This window comes from Mesocricetus auratus, unplaced genomic scaffold (genome assembly GCF_017639785.1).
Source record: "Mesocricetus auratus isolate SY011 unplaced genomic scaffold, BCM_Maur_2.0 Super-Scaffold_100013, whole genome shotgun sequence".
NCBI lineage: Eukaryota > Metazoa > Chordata > Mammalia > Rodentia > Cricetidae > Mesocricetus > Mesocricetus auratus.
The window spans coordinates 4,877,454-4,896,155 of NW_024429196.1; the positions used below are offsets into that span (position 1 = coordinate 4,877,454).

General features: G+C 47.4%; 1 protein-coding gene and 1 long non-coding RNA gene across 2 annotated transcripts in view; one reads left to right on the forward strand and one right to left on the reverse strand.

The window, feature by feature from the left end:
• The window catches only part of Slc35f3 (solute carrier family 35 member F3), a 246,689-nt gene that overhangs the window by 133,468 nt on the left and 94,519 nt on the right, over positions 1-18,702 (reverse strand). The window lies entirely within an intron of this gene.
• LOC121143468 lies at positions 3-10,344 on the forward strand. The gene is made up of 3 exons (XR_005880651.1): positions 3-283; positions 2,582-2,689; positions 8,631-10,344. It is a non-coding gene; the product is annotated as an uncharacterized LOC121143468 (long non-coding RNA).

An 18,702-nucleotide genomic window follows, 5' to 3' on the forward strand; every position in this document is an offset into this window, starting at 1 on the left:
ACAAAAAGGAACCCTTGCCCCTTGGTGACACTTTTAAGGTTCTTAAAATACCTCACAGATCCTGATTCACTGTCACCAGCGTGTGTCAGGACTCTGCCTACAGAGGAAAGCTCCTGGAAAGACAGGCAGGGAGCCTCTCCAATTAGACTGTCTCTACCCATTCCTCTGTGTCCCAGCCCAATGCCAAGTGCTTGTTCCTATGACTGGGGCCATCAAATCCACCACTGGATTGAGGGGTTTACACGTGGTAATTATCATAGGCTCACAGGAACCCCGAGAGAAGGTGAGCACCATACAGACAAACACTAAATGCCAATTAAAAACTTCTCAGTCCAGCCAAAAGTTTGGTACAATTCCAAGATATGGTCTAGGATAACTGGATTTCAGATTTCTTTAGGACTCTGGCTTAGAGGATGAATTTGGACACACACACACACTTAACATGGGAGAGACAGGCATAGGCTGAGGGCCTTGCTGTTGTTGTTGTTATTATAGACTCATACAGCTCTAAGCACAGATTAATCCAGAACAAGCATGGCAAGGACTTGGGATGGTCTGAGGTGCTATAGAAAATGTGATCTGCCTTCCACACAGCCTCACAGCTGGGGCTGTCCCCACATGCAGATCTCTACAGGGGCTTATGTGGGTTCCTCGGAAAAAGGAGGAAGGGCAGCACCAGACTTTTCCTACATGCCCTACAGTGTCATGGGCATGTGGCACCCCTTTATATAATTTCTTCTATTTGCAAAATCAATGTCCTGGGAGAGCTATCCCTATCCTGCCGTTCTTGGAACCCTGGTCTAAGGATTGACTTGTCATTCCTCCTGGAGCCAGCAGAGGGTGCACAGGATTCATGATGCTCTCAGCACACCCTATTTCCCCTAAGCTTCCTGGGTGCAAAGGAGCCTCTCTGATGTGCACAGACAAGTACACGGGAACACAAAACAGGAGCCAGATTCCAAAAGTTACATTTAGCCCCACCTCTTTAAAAAAAGCCAGCATTTTTTTCTTTCTTCAGATTATACTACATACCAGTAGCTCATCTATGCCTTATACTATCTATGTAGGTTTCCAAGGACAACATTCTGAAGCCACACCACCCAGGGCTAACCCTACCTATATAACTGGGCTTAAAGTAGATCTCCACATAATTCAAGAGTCTTTCCATGTTCTCAAATGTTAAGAAGATATGCACTTCTGTTACATGAATGGACCACAGTGAACCGGAGGACTATCCTATTGAGTGACTCAGATTTATGCTGACAGCCTAGATCTCAGACCAAGTAGCTATCACATTAAGGCTCATCTGAAAGTCATGAAGCAGACTACTGTGTTGGGAGTGAAGGACACACATGGCTAAAAGCACTTCTGGGTGACAGCTTATCAGCTGGGGGTCTGACCAGGGGTTCACAACATCTTGCCCAGAATTTTTGGTCTAAGGAAGGTGTAAAGGTATGTCCTTTGCCACCAATTTACTTGTTTTAAAAAGTCAAACCCACCCACGTATTCATTTCAGTAAATGGTCACCGAGCCAGCCGCCTGCTGTTGTAACTGACTTGCTTGGGAGGAATGAGCATGTTCCAAGGGAACTCGTGTCCCTGACTCTGGCTGTCTGAACTGTTGAAATAAGGCATCCCAGGGGACTGGGAAGAGATGGACAACCTTCCAGACTGACTCGAAGGAAAGACTAGGGCCCAGACAATGATGGGCGGGCCTACACCTGGACCATGGCTGTTCTGGACCTCTGTCCCTATTTCCAGTGTGGTCACGTTGAATAGATCTTCACTGCTTTCCCCTGCTAATTTGGCTTTTTAAATTGGCTTATTCAGGGCTGATGGCTGAGCCTGCCTTGCTACAGCAGCTAGGGCACAGACTCTGACTTTAATGCCTGTAACCCTGTGTACATGATATTCTGCTAAAACCCAAATCCCCAGGCCCTGCCTTGTCTTGTCTTTATCATCTCTCTCATTCTCCCCTCCTTCGGCAGCTGTCTGGACTCAGGTGCTTCCTTAAATGCCGAGTCAAGTAAGTTTCTGCTGGTACCAACCTTGCACTCTTACAGGAGCACTCGGAGTGGAAGAGGTTAACTTAAATCATTAACAGTGTGCCAGTGCTGAGCTAGTAATAACATGTGTGAGCTGGTTTCTTATGACAACTCGGAGAACACATGTGCATTTATAATGCAGAATGCAAAAAGTGTTCCTGGCCTGTCCCTCTGGTCCCCTATTGGTAGGCTTATGGAATCCAACAGGATTTTCCTACTAATGACCCATTTCCGGATGCTGGAACAATCTACCTTTTGTCTTTGAGGAAATCGTCTTTTCTCTTAATTTTTTCTCAGTCCCAACACTGCTCCAAAGCTTTGAGCTCTGTAGCCACCTCTGATCTTGATCTACACACTTCATGGTCAAGCCAAGCCACTGGCCTGCTCACTTGAGCTAGGAACTCTTTTGAGCAGGTCCCACAGTTTCCCGCTGGTGTACTCTGTGTGTCTATCCCTAGCCCCCTGAAGCCCCTGTGATCATCTTCACAACCCAGCTCAGACGCCACCTTCTGAGATACTGTCTCTGGTTTTGTGTAGCAGGTGCTGCTGACCTCTGGACCCAGGAGGCACCCCCAGATTGATCTCCAGGGGACCCAGAGTTGTCCACTCATCTACCAGCCCTTGGCTCTGAATCTGCCTTGAGAGGTAGGTGATGCCCAGTGTTACACCCTGCTGCTTAAAGCAATCGCAGGCACAATAGCCTCTCCCCAAGTTTTTGTAGAAAGACAAACGAGAAAGCACACAGAAAAAGTACCAGCAGCCACTTAGAGAAGTCTGTCTGTACATCAGCTATAGAGAGAAATGAAGAATAAAACTAGGAGAGGAGACAGAGTTTGAGCTCCCAGGGCTCCTGGAGGTCTCGCCACTGGTCACACAGACAGCTGAGTAAGGCTGAAGGGTGCTCCTACTTTGTTACTGTCTCTTAGACTGTTCTGGGCAAGGAGTACCTTTTGATGACAGTGAATTTTGGGGTTCAAAAGCAAACAGGCCTCTCTAGTCTGAACCTAACCTAACTCAGAAGCAAGCTGTCCTTAGCAGAGAGTGTTAGAGTCCTCACAGCCGTAGGCAATGAAGGAATTCTTTGACCTGGTCTCCAGCCAAGAGCCTGACTCACTCTCACAACTAACAGTGTTTGCAGGAGGGAAATTGCTCCTAGCAGTCCTCATTGCCTTGCTATTGGGGCGGGGGGGGGGCGGGGGGGGGATGCTGCCCAGCAGGGCAGTCAGAGCAGAGTGGCTTTCCCAAGGAGGCTGTTACTTCTCCTGAGGACTCTAATAGGCACTCCAAATCCATCTGGGGTAAAAGGCTCAGCCAGCCTCCCTGCCACCTGCAATAAAGCCCATTAATGATCAGAAAGATTGTGTCCCCATAGTTAGGAACCGTGGCAGAAATTGCTTGTACAGATTTATGCGTGGGCTGGGGTAAACAAATTTGGAGAAATCAAACAAGGCCATTGCAAGAACAGTCAGGAAGGAGCTTCAATAGAAAAAAAAATCAACGAGGGGCTGGCGAGATGGCTCAATGGGTAAAAACATCCGCTGCCAAGACTGACAACTTGAGTTCGGTTCCTGGCCAAGGTCCACATCAAATGTCTTCCTTAATAGCTCTCTACCTTATTTTTCAGACAGGGTCTCTGGCTGATTGGCTAGGCTGACTGGCCAGTGAGCGCTGGGGTCCTTCTGTCCTTGCCGCCTTCAGGCTGGCATTACAGAGCAAGCTGCAGCATCCAGCTTTTATGTGGGTGCTGGAGACCCAAACTCAGGTCCCATGCTTGTGCTCCGCTGGCTGGGCCACCTCCCCAGCCCTGGCATCTCTGTTTTAATTAAGGGTTAGGAATAGCAGACTTTCTGTAAACACCTGCACTTAAATACCTTTGTTCTTGGGCAGTTTATGGTTTTCACCACAGTCACTCAGGCCCAGAAGGAATGACAGCCAACGGCCTTGCCAGGCAAGTACTCAAATGGGCAAGTCAGATTTTTCAAGAACAACCACTGAGGTGAATTCAATGGAGAAGGAAGTCTCACCCCTCTCCAGGGCTACTCAGAAATGATATTGCCATCTCACAGGGGCAGAGCATGTCTGTCCACAGACATGACTACCACTGGGGGATCTATCCATGAAGGATGTTCTTGCTTAGAGGTCTGAGCTTCATATCACACCTTGGATTTGAGTTGTTGTGAGACTATTTTGGGATCCCCAAATGTGATGTTTGCTACCGCAATACTTAATGTCTTTTCGGCTTTGTCGTACCCATCCATGCCTGTATCCAAACTGATGGTGTCCGTGCTGCATTTGGTAGACTCCCCACCTTCCAGGAGGGCCTGTGTATGTGTGTGTGTGTGTGTGTGTGTGTGTTTGTGCATGCATGTGTGAACCTGTGTAGGCCAGAGGACGTCCTGAGTGTCATTCCTCAGGAGCCATCTGCTTTGTTTTTTTTTTTTTAAAGACCAGTCTTTCATTGGCCTGGACCTTGTCACATGACTAGCCTGGTTGGCTAGCAAGCACCAGGTTATAATTGTACACATATAATGGTTACTATTGATTATCAACTTGATGGAACCTCAGATCATCTGGATAATGATCCTCTGAGCATGCCTGTGGGGGTTATCTTGATTATAGCAATTGAGGCTGAGAAACGTGCCCACTGTGGCCTGGCTTAGATCCTGGAGAAAGGGAGCTGGGCATCACTGGCCTCTGCTTCCTGACTGCACATACAATATAACCACCTGCCTCAAAATGCTGCCACCAGAATTTCTTCTCCATAGACAGCACCCTTGAACTATGAGCCAAAATAAACTCTACCTTACTTGAATAGCTTTGATCAGATATTCTGTTCTGGTACCGTGTAAGATAATACATGTGGGTCCTAGGAATCAAACTGGAGTCCTCATGCTTATGTGACAAGCACATTACCAACTGAGCCACCTTCCCAGCTAAGAAGAAGGTCTTTGAGGACTCTTATTCTTGTATAGATCTGTAGACCAGGCCACCTCACCCTTACTCATCCCATCTGGGACCCTGAGCCTCAGAGGGCAGCCTTGGAGCCAACTGAAGCTAGAATTGGAGGCAGATGGTCAGCTTTTTCTGATGAATACTAATGACAAGACAACACCAGGGAGGCTGGGGTTGGGCTCAGCAAGGGACAAAGTCCACTCCTTTGTCAGTCACCTTTCCAGGCACAGGATCTGACCCTGACTCATAGCTCTCTCCCTCACATGCTAACTGAAAGGCCAGCATCCACATTTTGCCCACGGTTCTTTATCCAAAAAATTTACCATCCCCACCAACTTCTACCTTTGTATAGTGATTTGAGTCTTCTATTTGTATTTTATGTTTTTTTCCCCTAATACACTAGACCGACACTGAACTTTGCATAATGTTGTTGCAATGGGTAGATAACAGTGACACCAGAGAACTTTTCCACATTCTCCCTGTCCACTTTTACTCTGTCTAGCTGGCTTGGGTTCTAGAACTTTTCCAAATGCTTCCTATTCACTTTTACTATCTCGCTTGCTTGGCCATCGGTGTGGGTTTGGGACCAAATGCATTTTCAGAGGTTCCAACTTCAGCTGCTGTGGTCTGGCATCTTCCTGTGCAGTGTCTACAGCTGTTTGACAGCTGGCTGGTGCTGGGTCAGGGTCCCTACTATGGGACCAGAAGGGAGTAAGAGAGGCTGAAGCGGTGACACAGCAGGCAGAGGCACAGCTTGGGTAACACTTGGGGTTCCTGAAACTCTTCACAGCAGCTAGATTCTCTCCTCAGGTCTACACACTCAGCCCCGACTCCGGGAGGACACAGTGTCCACACTGTCTAGATCAAACCTCCCAGATGCTGCTGGCCTGGCACTTGCACAAGGCTGGGCTTCTGTGGTGGAAAGTTCTTTCATCAATGTTCCTTAGCTTTTTATCTGTCATTTTCAAACCAAAGGTTCATACAACACACACACACACACACACACACACACACACACACACACACACACACGCTACAGACTTCCTTCCAACCAAACATGACTGGGATCAGAGCAACAGCAACAGCAAATCTGTAGGACCCTGGAAATCAGCTCCATCACGGCAGAACTTGTTTCCTGGAGAGCTCCCAGGACCCGGAATAGAAGGTTCTGCATTCCCTCCCACTCAGACGGGTGGAGAATAAATTTGTCCCTCTCTGACCACTGACCATGTCACTTCCTGCCCCCAGGAACTCTCAGTGTCATCAGGGGTGTAGCAGCTGCCTGCTCCCACTAAGTATCTACACCATGAGTGAATGGGTCAATGTCTTTCACGGGTCCTCTCCCATCAGCTGCAGGCTATTTGAGTCCGAGGGGAAAAAAACCAACTTGCCCATTTTCAAGTTTAACTGGATATTACAACAGCAAGAATCAAAGGCCTTGCCTGTGGCTAGTGGATTCTTAAAGATGAAGACTACTTCGGTTTCCCTCCTAGGTCTTCCCAGCATTCCCTTTCCTGACGACGTGGGCGGATTATGTGCTAAGACAAGGTCTGCTAAGGTTTTACACGGTGCTTCTGACCCCAGCATTGATGTGTAAGAATCCTTGAGTATGGAAAGATCCAAGAGGAGCAAATGCCTTCCTGGATTTGCTCACTAGAAGGAATGCTTACTTTGTACCAAGAGCCAGTTAAGTACACACTTATCCAATCAGAGAAAAGTTGTAAAAACTCAAAGCAATGATTTTTTTAAAGGCTCGTTTCTTTTTTTTTTTTTTTTTTTTTTTTTTTTTTGGTTTTACGAGACAAGGTTTCTCTGTATTGTTTTGGAGGCTGTCAGTCCAGCCTGGCCTCGAACTCATAGAGATCCGCCTGCCTCTGCCTCCCGAGTGCTGGGATTAAAGGCGTGCGCCACCACCGCCCAGCTAAAGGCTCGTTTCTTTAAAATAGATTTATTTTTACTTGTTGTATGTTAGTGCTTTGCCTGTATGTATGTAAGTGTGTTGTGTGCATGATTGGTGTCCACAGAGGCCTGAAGAAGAAATCCTATCTCTTGCTGGTGTTTCTTGTTCAGCCAGATTCCCGCTGCCCTTCTCATCCCCAAATAAACACACAGAGATGCTATATTAATTATAAATTGTTGGTCAATGACTAGGGCTTCTTATTGTATAGCTCTGTCTTAATTATTAACCCATTTCTATTAATGTATGTATTTCGATGTGGTCTTGGCTAAATGGAGAATGCCCAGACCTGTTACTCCTTTGGTGCCTCTCTCCCTTTCCCCATCCTCCTTGTCTCCTAACCCCTCCTATCTTCCTGCCTCTACTGGCTATTGGCCAAATGGTGCTTTATTCATCAACCAATAAGAGAAACATATATGCAGAAGGACATCCCCCATCACTTGTCCCCTGGAACTGGAGTTAAGGATGGCTGGAAGTTGCTGTGTGGGCACTGGGCACTGAACCCAGTTCTGCAAGAACAGTGCGTGCTCATAACTGCTGAGCCATCTTGTCAGGCCTTCCACTCCGTTTTAAATTTTTATTTTTTTTGTTTTAGTTTTATTTTGTTTCTCAGTAAGTTGTCCCAGGCTGCCCCTGAACTCACAATCTTCCTTCAACACCTTTCTATGTAGTAGAGGTGACAAGCCTGTACACCACCAGCCTTGGATTTATGAGTCATTGATACACACTCAATAAGGACTCACTAAAGAAGAGGATGCACCCACATCATCAGGACAGAGAATGCTGGGAGGCTGTGGTCAAGCAGGAGCTAGGAGGGAAACCAAAATAGTCTTCATCTTTAAGAATCCACTAGCCATGGCCAAGGCCTTTGATTCTTGCTGTAGTAATGTCCAGATAAACTTGAAATGAGCCAAGTCAGTTTTCTGCCCCAGATTCATACAGCCTGCAGTGGCAGTGCTAAACATTTTTTACTCTTTCTGTTTTTTTTTTTTTTGGGTGGTCCACCATCCAGCTCCCAAATAAATCCCACACGGAGGCTTATTCTTACTTATAAATGCTCAGCCTTAACTTGGCTTGTCTCTAGCCAGCTTTTCTTATATTTAATTATCCCATCTACTGTTTGCCTCTGGGCTTTTCCTGTTCTCTTCTGTAAATCTTACTCTTACTCCATGAACTGCTGTGTAACTGGGTGGCTGAGTGGTCGCTCCCTGACATCTTCTCTTGCTCCTCCTCCCTTGTTTCTCCTTCTATTTATATTTTTGGCTGCCAGCTCTGCCTATCCTTGCTCCTGCCTCGCTATTGGTCGTTCAGCTCTTTATTAGACCATCAGGTGTTTTAGACAGGCAAACAAGTACAGCTTCACAGAATCAAACAAATGCAACATAAACAAAAGTCACACACCTTAAAATAATATTCCCTAACAAGCAGCTGATGGGAGAGGACCTGTGAAAGTCATTAACTCACTCACACATGGTGTCAAGACTTAGAGGGAGCAGGTGACTGTTACTCACTCTCACCCCTACCCTCCAACCCCGCTCTCTAGAAGCTGGAGAGGGAAGGGGAAGGGAAGTTCACAATCCACACTGCATTCATGGGATGCAAGGGAGGGCAAATCTACCGGCCTAATGGTGACCATCACAGTGAGTGATGAATCCCATTGCCCCCCCCCACCTCTAGGATCCGGCCTGCTTTAAAAGTTGAGGATGAGGGACATGGCGGCCTGTGTTTCAGTAACTAGGAGACCCGGTGGTCGGACTGAGGAGCGAGATGAAGCATGATGAGCAAGTGGACAATTCAGACGGTGAGCCACCTGACCGCAGCTCCACAAAACACCAAGCACAGGGAGCACAGGTCACAAAGTGACTTTGCTGGACTGCCTGCCCCATCATGCTGTGGCCATGTCTAGAAGAAGTCTTATGTTCTGTAGGAAGGCAAATACACTCCAAGCCCTGCCTAAGTGACTGGTGTTTGACTCCCTGGAGAGGCCAAGTGTGAACTCACTGGTTTAGGTATGGATACAAGGGCACCCACCTGCCCCCTCTTCCTCTCTGCCCCCTCTCCCACAGACCAGCCATGGGTGTCTGGGCCCATTCTTTGAATCTGTTTGTTCCAAACTTAGATGGTTAAATGGTTCTAAGATTGTATAGAGCCATTATAACAAGCAGGTGTGGGTTGATTCTGTACATTTCCTTGGGAAACAGAGGAATTAACCCAAATCTCTGTGGGATTCTAAAGGATGGCACTTTCTGAGCTCTTCTGGTTTTATTTTCCTTTTAGAGACAATGTCTCATGTAGCCCAGGCTGGACTAGAACTCACTACTTAGATAAGGACAACCTCGAATTTCCTGATTCCTCCCTGCCCCCACTTCTCATGAGCTAAGGTTACATGTGTGTGCCACGATCATGCCTATTTTATGGGGTGCTGGGTGTCGAACCCAGGGCTTTATGCATTCCAGGCAGACACTCTAGCAGCCGCACTACATTCCCAGCTCAAATTCTTGTTTACATGTATACAAGACAAGCCATCTTGCTGCTGCTACTCCTCTGCCCCTTTACAGTGGCTTTTGCACAAGATGCTGCTTGGAGAACATTGTATAGACAGACAGATGGACAGATGCTGAGAGGCTTCACAGTGCAAGTACACCCTAGAGCTGTGGTTACAGAGAAGGCAGCAGAGGATGGGTGGCTTCCCTGGAGACGATGGAGAGGGACGTCAGGAACTGCTAAGACCTGACTCTGCACGAAGGTTTCATTCAGATCCTAGCCAGGGTAGTTGTTGAAGGAAAGTTCGTGAAGTGGGATTTGCTTGCTTCTTGGTGTTTCTTTCTATCATTGCAGTGTTGATTTAGCTGCCATACTAAAAATACCAGGAAATTGACTTTAAATGTTTTTAATTAAGATGAAGTGTCGGATGCCAGTGAGATAGCTCGGTTGGTACTTAAACCAACTGCACATGCCTGACAAACTGACTTCAATCCCTGGAACCCAAAAGCCAGATGTGTGGTGGCTAGTATCTGTAACCCCAGAACTCCTGCAGTGAGGTTCAAAGTTTGCCCCCGCCATGGCAAAATTACTTTCTTTTCTTTCAGAAAATGTGGCATAGGTGAAGGACTCTGTGGCAGCAGTGATTTACTTCTGCCACTATTCTGTTGCTTCTATGTAGCTGACATCCATTCCCACTAGTACCTTCATCACCATCACCACAGCCTTTGTCAGCATCACCACCTCCATCACCCAAAACTACCCTCATCACCACCAATGTCACTTCTATTGCTACCATAACGACCAGCCTACGATTTCATTATTACCATCTCAGTACCACCATCCCACCTCCATCCTTTCCCATCCCCGCCTTCACCATCATCTCTAACCCCACTCTGACTACCATCACCGCTCCACGACTTCACCATGATTCATGCCATCGCCACCAAGTCCACTGCTACCATCATCACCTCCACTGTCACTCCAACATGACCCTCGATCACCATCACCAGCACTTCTTTTGCAAAGAGCTTTGATTGTGCTCGACCCTGACTAGTCTCTTCATCTCTTTAAATGACACGAAATGATCATGTCCACCTGACCCGTGTTTCTGTGATGGAGTAGAGTTGTTAAATATACCACTATATCTCAGTCCCATGGACAGGCTCTATCAGTTCTGCTTCCTCTCAAGTCCTACAGTGGTGGCCTTAGTGTGGGTCCCATAGCTTCTCTCCCAGGTCAAGGAGGCTCACTGTAGTCAGTAGTGCTTTGGGAGGGGGACAAAGGTCTGTGTAAGCTTTGGTTCAAACCTCAGTTGTGAAGTTGTGCTCTGATTTCTTAACTGTCCTGAGCCCAGATGCTTCTTCAACAGATGAGACAAAGTGGTACCCACAGTTCTCTGTTGTTAAGATTCACTGAGATAAAGTTCTGTATAAAGTGCTTGGTGCAAAAGAGATGCTCAATAAACAGGATATCCATTGTCTCTCACTGCGGTATTCAATCACTGCTGCAGCTTTGTGGCTGGTCTGCCTGCTGCCGTTCTGACTTGAGTGTGGAGATGTATTGTTTATGATCTAATAAAGCTTGCCTGAATATAAGAAAGCAAAGCTAGCCACAGCCATAGAGGCCAAGCAGTGGTGGTAAACACCTTTAATCCCAGGACTCAGGAGACAGAGGCAGATGGATCTCTGTGAATTCAAGGCCACCCTGGGCTACATGAAAATGAATCGGTCTAAAAGGGAAACAGAGCTCATACCTTAGATCCCAGAACTTGGTATCACATACCTTTAATCCTAGAACTAGGGAGGTGGAGACAGGAGTGATAGGGCTGGGCAGAGAGGGGAATATAAAGTGAGAGGAGACAGGAGCTCTGAGCATTGATTGAGTCTGAGGATTCGTGGAGACAGAATCACCCATTTTGGTCTGAGGTAGAGGTAAGAGCTAGTGGCTGGCCTCTTTGCTTCTCTGATCTTTAACTTGAACTCCAATATCTGTCTCTGGGTTTTTATTATTCATGCTACACTTGAGCCTTCACCATCAACTACACCACTATGATAAAATGCCTTTCTGATGCCTGTGTTTTCAGAGCATAGACTTGGCTCTCACCAACCTCTGAACTCTTTTTCCTGTCCATTGACTCCAGGACTCGTTGTTCTAGCCAGATAGAGCACCTTTGCTCTGTTTGAGAGGGTCAAACCTGTTAAAATAGATAGCTACATGCACACAGCAAGGTATGACTGGGTTAAGATGGACAATGATATAGAGTAAGTGTTGAGGTGCCATCAATGAGGCAGCCAGAATGACAAACTGCAGCTTTCTAGCCTCATCCCTCCCAGAGTGGAGCTTCACAACTGGCCCTTCCTCTGCAGGTGGCTTTCCAGAGAGGCCAAGTGAAGGGACTTGACCCTCACCAGCCCCCTGCTTTAGCAGCTATGACAAGCTGCAGAAAAGACCCAGCAAGCCAAAGGCCCCTGACTCAGCAATATGTGCTTTCCTGACCTTGCCCAACTTCCTAGTCACTAGGAAAGCCAGATACCTCCATGTGGCAAGGAACCACTCAGAAGTTAGCTGATGGACTCTGGATGTGCTTTATGGTAACAGTGACATGTAGAACAAAGCAACCTCCCTGGGAAAGGGCCTACAGGCCATAGGAGGGAGGGACTATAGTCCACAGCAACCAGTTGACTAATCAGCTCAGGGCAGGTTTCCAAGCTCAGAAGTGCACCAATCCTGAGACTGTTGTGCACCCCTAAACACTTGCCTTGCTCTGCCCTCAATAAATTCCCCACCCCTTGGTCCCTCCAGGTCCTTCTTGCCCCATCTGCTGTGCTGGGCAGTTGGAGGAAACGGGTTAATACAGTTAACTTGTTAAACAATAAAAGACTCTTTGCTTTTGCATCAGAATGGGTTTTTGGTGATTTTGGGGTTCAGAATTTGGACACAACATTGGGAGGGTTGGCAGGGGGATTATGGGACAAGGGAAGCAGAGATCTTGCCAGAATCATCTGACTAGGACTGTGGAAGAATTCTGAGGTGAGAGGAAGGTAGCTACATATCATGCTAGGACTGGGAAAAGATGCTGAGGGTGAAGGAAGGTGGCCATGGACCACACTAGGTTCTGTGGAAGATGCTGAGGGTGAAGGAAGGTGGCCATGGATCATACTAGGCTCTGTGGAAGATGCTGAGGGTGAAGGAAGGTGGTCATGGACCACACTAGGGTCTGTGGAAGATGCTGAGGGTGAAGGAAGGTGGCCATGGACCACACTAGGCTCTGTGGAAGATGCTGAGGGTGAAGGAAGGTGGCCATGGATCACACTGCGGTCTGTGGAAGATGCTGAGGGTGAAGGAAGGTGGTCATGGACCACACTGGGGTCTGTGGAAGATGCTGAGGGTGAAGGAAGGTGGTCATGGACCACACTGGGGTCTGCAGAAGATGCTGAGGGTGAAGGAAGGTGGCCATGGATCATACTAGACTCTGTGGAAGATGCTGAGGGTGAAGGAAGGTGGTCATGGGCCACACTGGGGTCTGTGGAAGATGCTGAGGGTGTGGTAACAGAGGCATAATGAGCCAAGCATCAGCAATCTCTTCTCTCTGCTTTCTGACTGTGTGGGAAACATTTGACCAGTTGCTTCCAGTTCTTGTCACCATGCCTTTCCAACCATAACAGACTGGAGCCCTTGAAACTCTGCCAGAATAAGTCTTTCCTCTCTTAAGCTGCCTCTTGGCAGGTATCTGGTCACAGTTATGAAAGATGGAACACACTGGCCATTCCTCCTTGAAGACAGAGACTGTCTCTCCTGGCTGCACTCTATGCTGCCACTCACTGTTCTGATGAAGCACAGGGGTTTGAAAGCAAGGCCTTCAGACCTGGGCCTCAGGGTCAGCTCATTTTTCCACTACCAGATAGGCCTCCAATCAGGAAACGAAGCATCAATCACACACAGTTTCCATGGAAACCAGTAACTAAAAGGTTTATAGAAACAAGTGGGAATTGCCTGGAGCCCTCAAGATGGCTTCCCTGATAGTGCTTGGCTCCACCAGCACAGATCTGCCTGAAACACTGCTGTCAACACAGAGCCAGCTCCATGGCTGAAGCCCCACTGCACAATCTCTTGCCAGAGCAGGAAACTGGAGGGTTTGAAAAGCAAACATGTTCCTTCCAGTTGTAGCTGGACTGCGAAGTTGACTGTCATTAACTGGTCTCCCCAAAGTCCTGGGGCAGATAAGAGCCACACAGACAGTTCCTCAGGATAACAAGCTCCTAAATGTCTTTCCAAATTGAAGCTGTGGTAGAAACAGGCAGAGTGTAGAAGTTTGGGCAATAGCCCACTGCCCAGAGTGAAGATGAACTCTCTCTTCCATGAAGTTGGATCTCAGGGACAATGGTTTGAACCGGGGCTTCAGGAAGTTAATCCTGACACTTGTGTGCACAGAGACTGTACATGGTGGGTTCCAGAAGTTCTCTTAGCCAGCTGGCCTCCTGGGTGGTCTGTCCTTGGCTAGCATGTCTACATCTGGCAAAAACACTCAGCAGCAGATGCCCCCTTAGGCACAGTTACAGTTTCTCTTGCATGTCCCAGCTCATTTGGATCAATCTGTCACCATGTACACAGGGGACACAGCAAGATGTAGCATGATGGATCTCTGCTTCTGTCCATACTGGGTAAGGGGACGGTGTTTCCTGTTAGCTTTAGCTGGATTGCTTCTTGATTTCTGTGTGTGTCTGAATGTGTGCACATGTATGCACATGTTCTTGTATAAGTGCATGTATACATGTGTTCTTGTGAGCACAAAGTTTATCTTTTCACTTCCTCCTATATTTTGACAATTCCACTGCTGAGGAACAGACGGTAAGGCAAGGTAAGAAGGGCTCAGAGGAGGGCAGTTCTGTGCCCCAAGAGACTACCCCAGAACATAAATCCCCAGGAGTGTCCCACTGGGTGCATCTCTTTGGTGCTGAGACAGGTGTTAAGCTTTGCTGCAGCCTGTATTACCTCCGTGCTCCTGGAGAAGGGATATAAACTCAGTGACAGTCTTTTATGATGCAAACATAGCACTTACATAATTAAGACACAGGGACATTGGTGACACGAGATCGTCATTATCCACAGCTGGGCTTCATCACCATCTCTACCAGAACAAGGATCAGAGAGCACCAGGTTTTGTCTGACCTGATCTGTGTTCAGACAACTTTCCTAAGCAAGGCAGCGAAGGCACTGGGAGCTGACGTGAGAGTTGTGCATGGCATTCCTGGGGCAGAAGCCTTGTTTCTTTCTATCAGAAATAAAAGGGAGCCCTGCTCTGGGGCAAGCTCAGTGCAGACCATCTGCTCATACAGGTCAAGACAGATATTACTGCTGTCAATAGCCAGAGAGACAACCTTGAGGACACAGAATCTGTCATCCCTTGGCATGTTGACACCAGCTTCAGATAGATGGAGAAACTCCAGACAGGGGTGAAATAAGTGAGGTATATAATTCAGAATCTCACTGAAATGGAAACACAAAAGAATCCACATAGTCTTGGATAAACTAGAGGGAAGTAACTTCATTGAGAACTAGTTTGAGAAACCATGAGCTAGGGCATTAACAGTATGGCTTTGTTCATCATGCTTTGTCTTTGTGTAGCATGAGGGATTGAGCCTAGGGTGTCAAGCTCATTAAGCAAGTGCTTGCCCACCTAGCTGAATCTCGAGCTCATATTTGAGACAGGGCCTTGTGAAGTTATCCAGACTGACCTTGAACTTGCTTTATGCCCCAGGAAGCTCTTGAAGGTTTGATCCTTGACTTAGCTGGGGCTATCATTGCTGTGATGAAATACCATTACCAAAAGCAAGTTAGGGAGGAAAGAGTTTATTTGGCTTACACTTCTATGTGGTAGTCAATTACTAAAGAAAAACAGGACAGGAACTCAAGCAGGGCTGGAACCTTGAGGCAGTAGCTGATGTAGGCCTAGATGCCTTGGAGGGGCACTGCTTCCTGGCTTACTCGTCATGGCTTGCTCAGTTTACTTTCTTATAGAACAGAGGACAACTAGCATAAGGAAGACACCACCTACAGTGGGCTTGGACCTTCCCCACTAATCACTAATTAAGAAAATGTCCTAAAGACAGATCTTATGGAGGCATTTTCTCAAGTGAAGTTCCCTCCTTTCAGATAAGTCTAGTTTGTGTCAAGTTGACATAAAACTAGCCAGCATAGTCCTCCTGCCTTGTCTCTTGAGTAGCTGAGAGTAGCTCCATCTCTTGAGTAGGTGTGCACTGCCAAGACTAGCTATTAGGAGCCATTTTTGAGAAAGACTAGTGATTTGGGTGGTAGATAAAAACAAATGGGGATATTGTATATGTGAATAATACTTATGTAACCATAAATCAAGATGAAACAAGGTGCAGTGTAGCTCAGCAGTTGAGCACCTGTTTAGGACACCTAAGGCCTTGAGTGGTGCCCTTGGTACTGCAAAATTAAAACAATAGAAATAGGCAAAGCCAAGGTGAGGTTGTTATTACACCTGGCCTCTGGACTTAGTGTGGTCAGGAACATCTGTAGCAAAATTTCCTCTGGATGGTGTCACAGAACCACGTGTTCATCCATCTCCACAATACCAGCACTACAGGCATTTTTTCCAGAGTGTCTGCATACAGGTCTCTGATGAGCCATGACCGAGGAGTGGGCAGGCATACACTGTTGTGGAGTAAAATTTTTATAGAATGTGAAGATGTGTCACTCTGATTGTCTTGATAAAAATCTGAACAGCCAATATCTAGGCAGGATTTCCAGTCAGAGAGGATGCGGGGAAGGAGATTAGATGCCAGGAGATGCAGAGCCGGCAGGATGGGCACTATGGAGATGAGGTAATAAAGCCACAAGGCAGAAAGTAAGTGAATAGAAATGGCTTAGTTTAAATTATAAAGCCTAGTTAAAAACAAGCTTAAGCTACTGGCCAAGCTTTCATAAGTAATAAGTCTCCATGTCACTACTGGAGAGCTGAGGGTCCCAACAAGAAAGTCTGACTACAATACCCTGACTTGCCTTTGTGCCTCCAGCACAGGGTACGGGGCTTGGTAGTGAAGCTGACACTGTGTGGTGCCTGACCTGCGGGAATGCTGACATGCTCTAGTTACACAGGGGACTGGGTGTTCACAGGCCACAGCATCAGCTGGCCTTTTGTGATTGGCAGCACATTGCCACCCTGGCGGCCCGAGTCTTCTCTATAATACATCAGCTGCTTGTGCCCAGCTCTTCAAACCAGACTTCACAGCACTCTGCCTTCCCGTATACTTAAAATACATACGCTCTTCAAAGGAAGGCTGTCTTTAGAAGGAGCTGTCCCTGGTTTGGGGGGATCTGAGCATGAAGGGCTGAATGTCTTTGGCACACTTCCAGATCATCTTTCGTGAGACAGCGTATCCCCTTTCCTTCTGATGATGATACAGAGAAACCTACTTTGTGACACCACTGGCTGCTATGGGGGTACACATATATTGATTAATGGAGGCTCAGAGCCTCAGGCCACCTTGTACAAAGAAAAATGGCCTCTTTTCTGCTTCCCTGCTCCTTCCTATATCATCATGACAAGATTTCACAGCCCCACACCATACCTGACCTCCCTCCCTGTTCCCTTTCTGCCCTTGCCAGAGAGACCCAGACGTGCCACCTTTGCCACTGCCTCCCCAAACCGTGGGGTGGTTGCACAGCCGACACAGGCCTCTCTTTATTCCCTTTATCATAATATGTAGTGTCCACCATCCGGCTGCTGGGCTGGCAGTGTGACCGTGCCTGCCCCACAGGTGTGGTGTATGCTGCTGGTCTCTAGTGGGAGCTCCTTTTCCTCATTTTCAGGAGGTTCCCCCTGGTTATATCCTGCAACAGAGACTCAATCTTCTCACACTCCCTCTCGACTCCCAGAGGAGGCAAACCCACATGCCTGTCATGTCCGGGTGGAAAGACACACGTGCGAAGGCCCAGAGCCAGGAATGACTCTGTGTGTTCCATCACCAAGGAAGTCCCGAGCTGTGATGGTGGGTAGGGGAGAACAGAAGGAAGAGAGAAGACATGCCGCACCACACAGACAAGTAGAGGACTTGCTTTTCGGTGAATTTAGAAATCGTTAAAGGTTTCAAAAAGAAAAGTGATATGATTTCTTTGATACTTTGAAAGGCTGTGGAATCGAGTGAATGAAAGAATGGTATAATGCAAGGCCTGTAGCCTCTGGTCTGGGATCTCAGGAATATCTCTACAAACTTGGAGGCATGGGTTGGGAGCACTTGACGCCAAGAAGCCTTATGCTGCTCTGTAAGTAAGAAGGGTCCCCTGAATTACTGCCCCCCGGGCAGACCCCTCTCCAGAATACAGAACCAGGGCATGGGGCAGTAATTTACAGCTCACAGACACACTACCAGTTCAAGAAGATTCTTATATTTATCAGATGGCTTGGGTGGGGGCATGGCAGGATCGCCTTCTGGAAGCTTCGAAGAAGGCTGAGAAATTCCTGTTTTACATGACTGATTGTTGGAAGGGAGAGTCCCCCCCACAACACACACTTTCATCTCAGATAGCATGGTATATCCAAGGCTGGGAAGCAGCAGTGGGGATGATGATGAGGCAGAGAGGGGGTGGGACCAGAAAGGCATGTAGGAAAGGAGGGAGTGTTCTTTCTGTTTACGCTGGTTTTGACTACCTGTTAAAACCTGTCATATCAGGGTCACTAGCCAGGCTCTGAGAGCTTGATGGACTCTGCCCAAGGCAAGAAATGAGCTGAGTGGCAAGCATGCAATTATACCTGGGGAGATATGATTGACAGTACCATCCAGGAGTCTGTCTCCTATTCTGACAATGCAGTGACAATATATCAGAACTTTTCATTGCCATGTGAAGGCTGCTGAGTTGGCAGTACCTGTCCTTGGCATAGCCCCTACCTGCCCTCCACACAGCCTTTTACTCTCTGCTGAGTCTGAGTGGACCCTCCCTAACTGCCATCACCTATTCTGGCTGTCATGGCACATATGAGGGTTTTGCAGCAGTGACAGCAGCTAACCAGGATTTATCTGGGACAGGCATTGGAAGCCAAATGAATCTCCGATTAGCTGTAAATGCATCCCAGTCAAGATATAGCAGCAATCGGGGAATCTGTAATTAGTAATTACCAGCAATCAAGCTTCCACTGTGGTACCTGGATGATTTTGTAGGACTGAATGCATGTAATTACCCTTTTCCTTTTGATAAACACCTCTCTTCAATATTAGCATTCTGTTATTTGAGAGAAAAACAA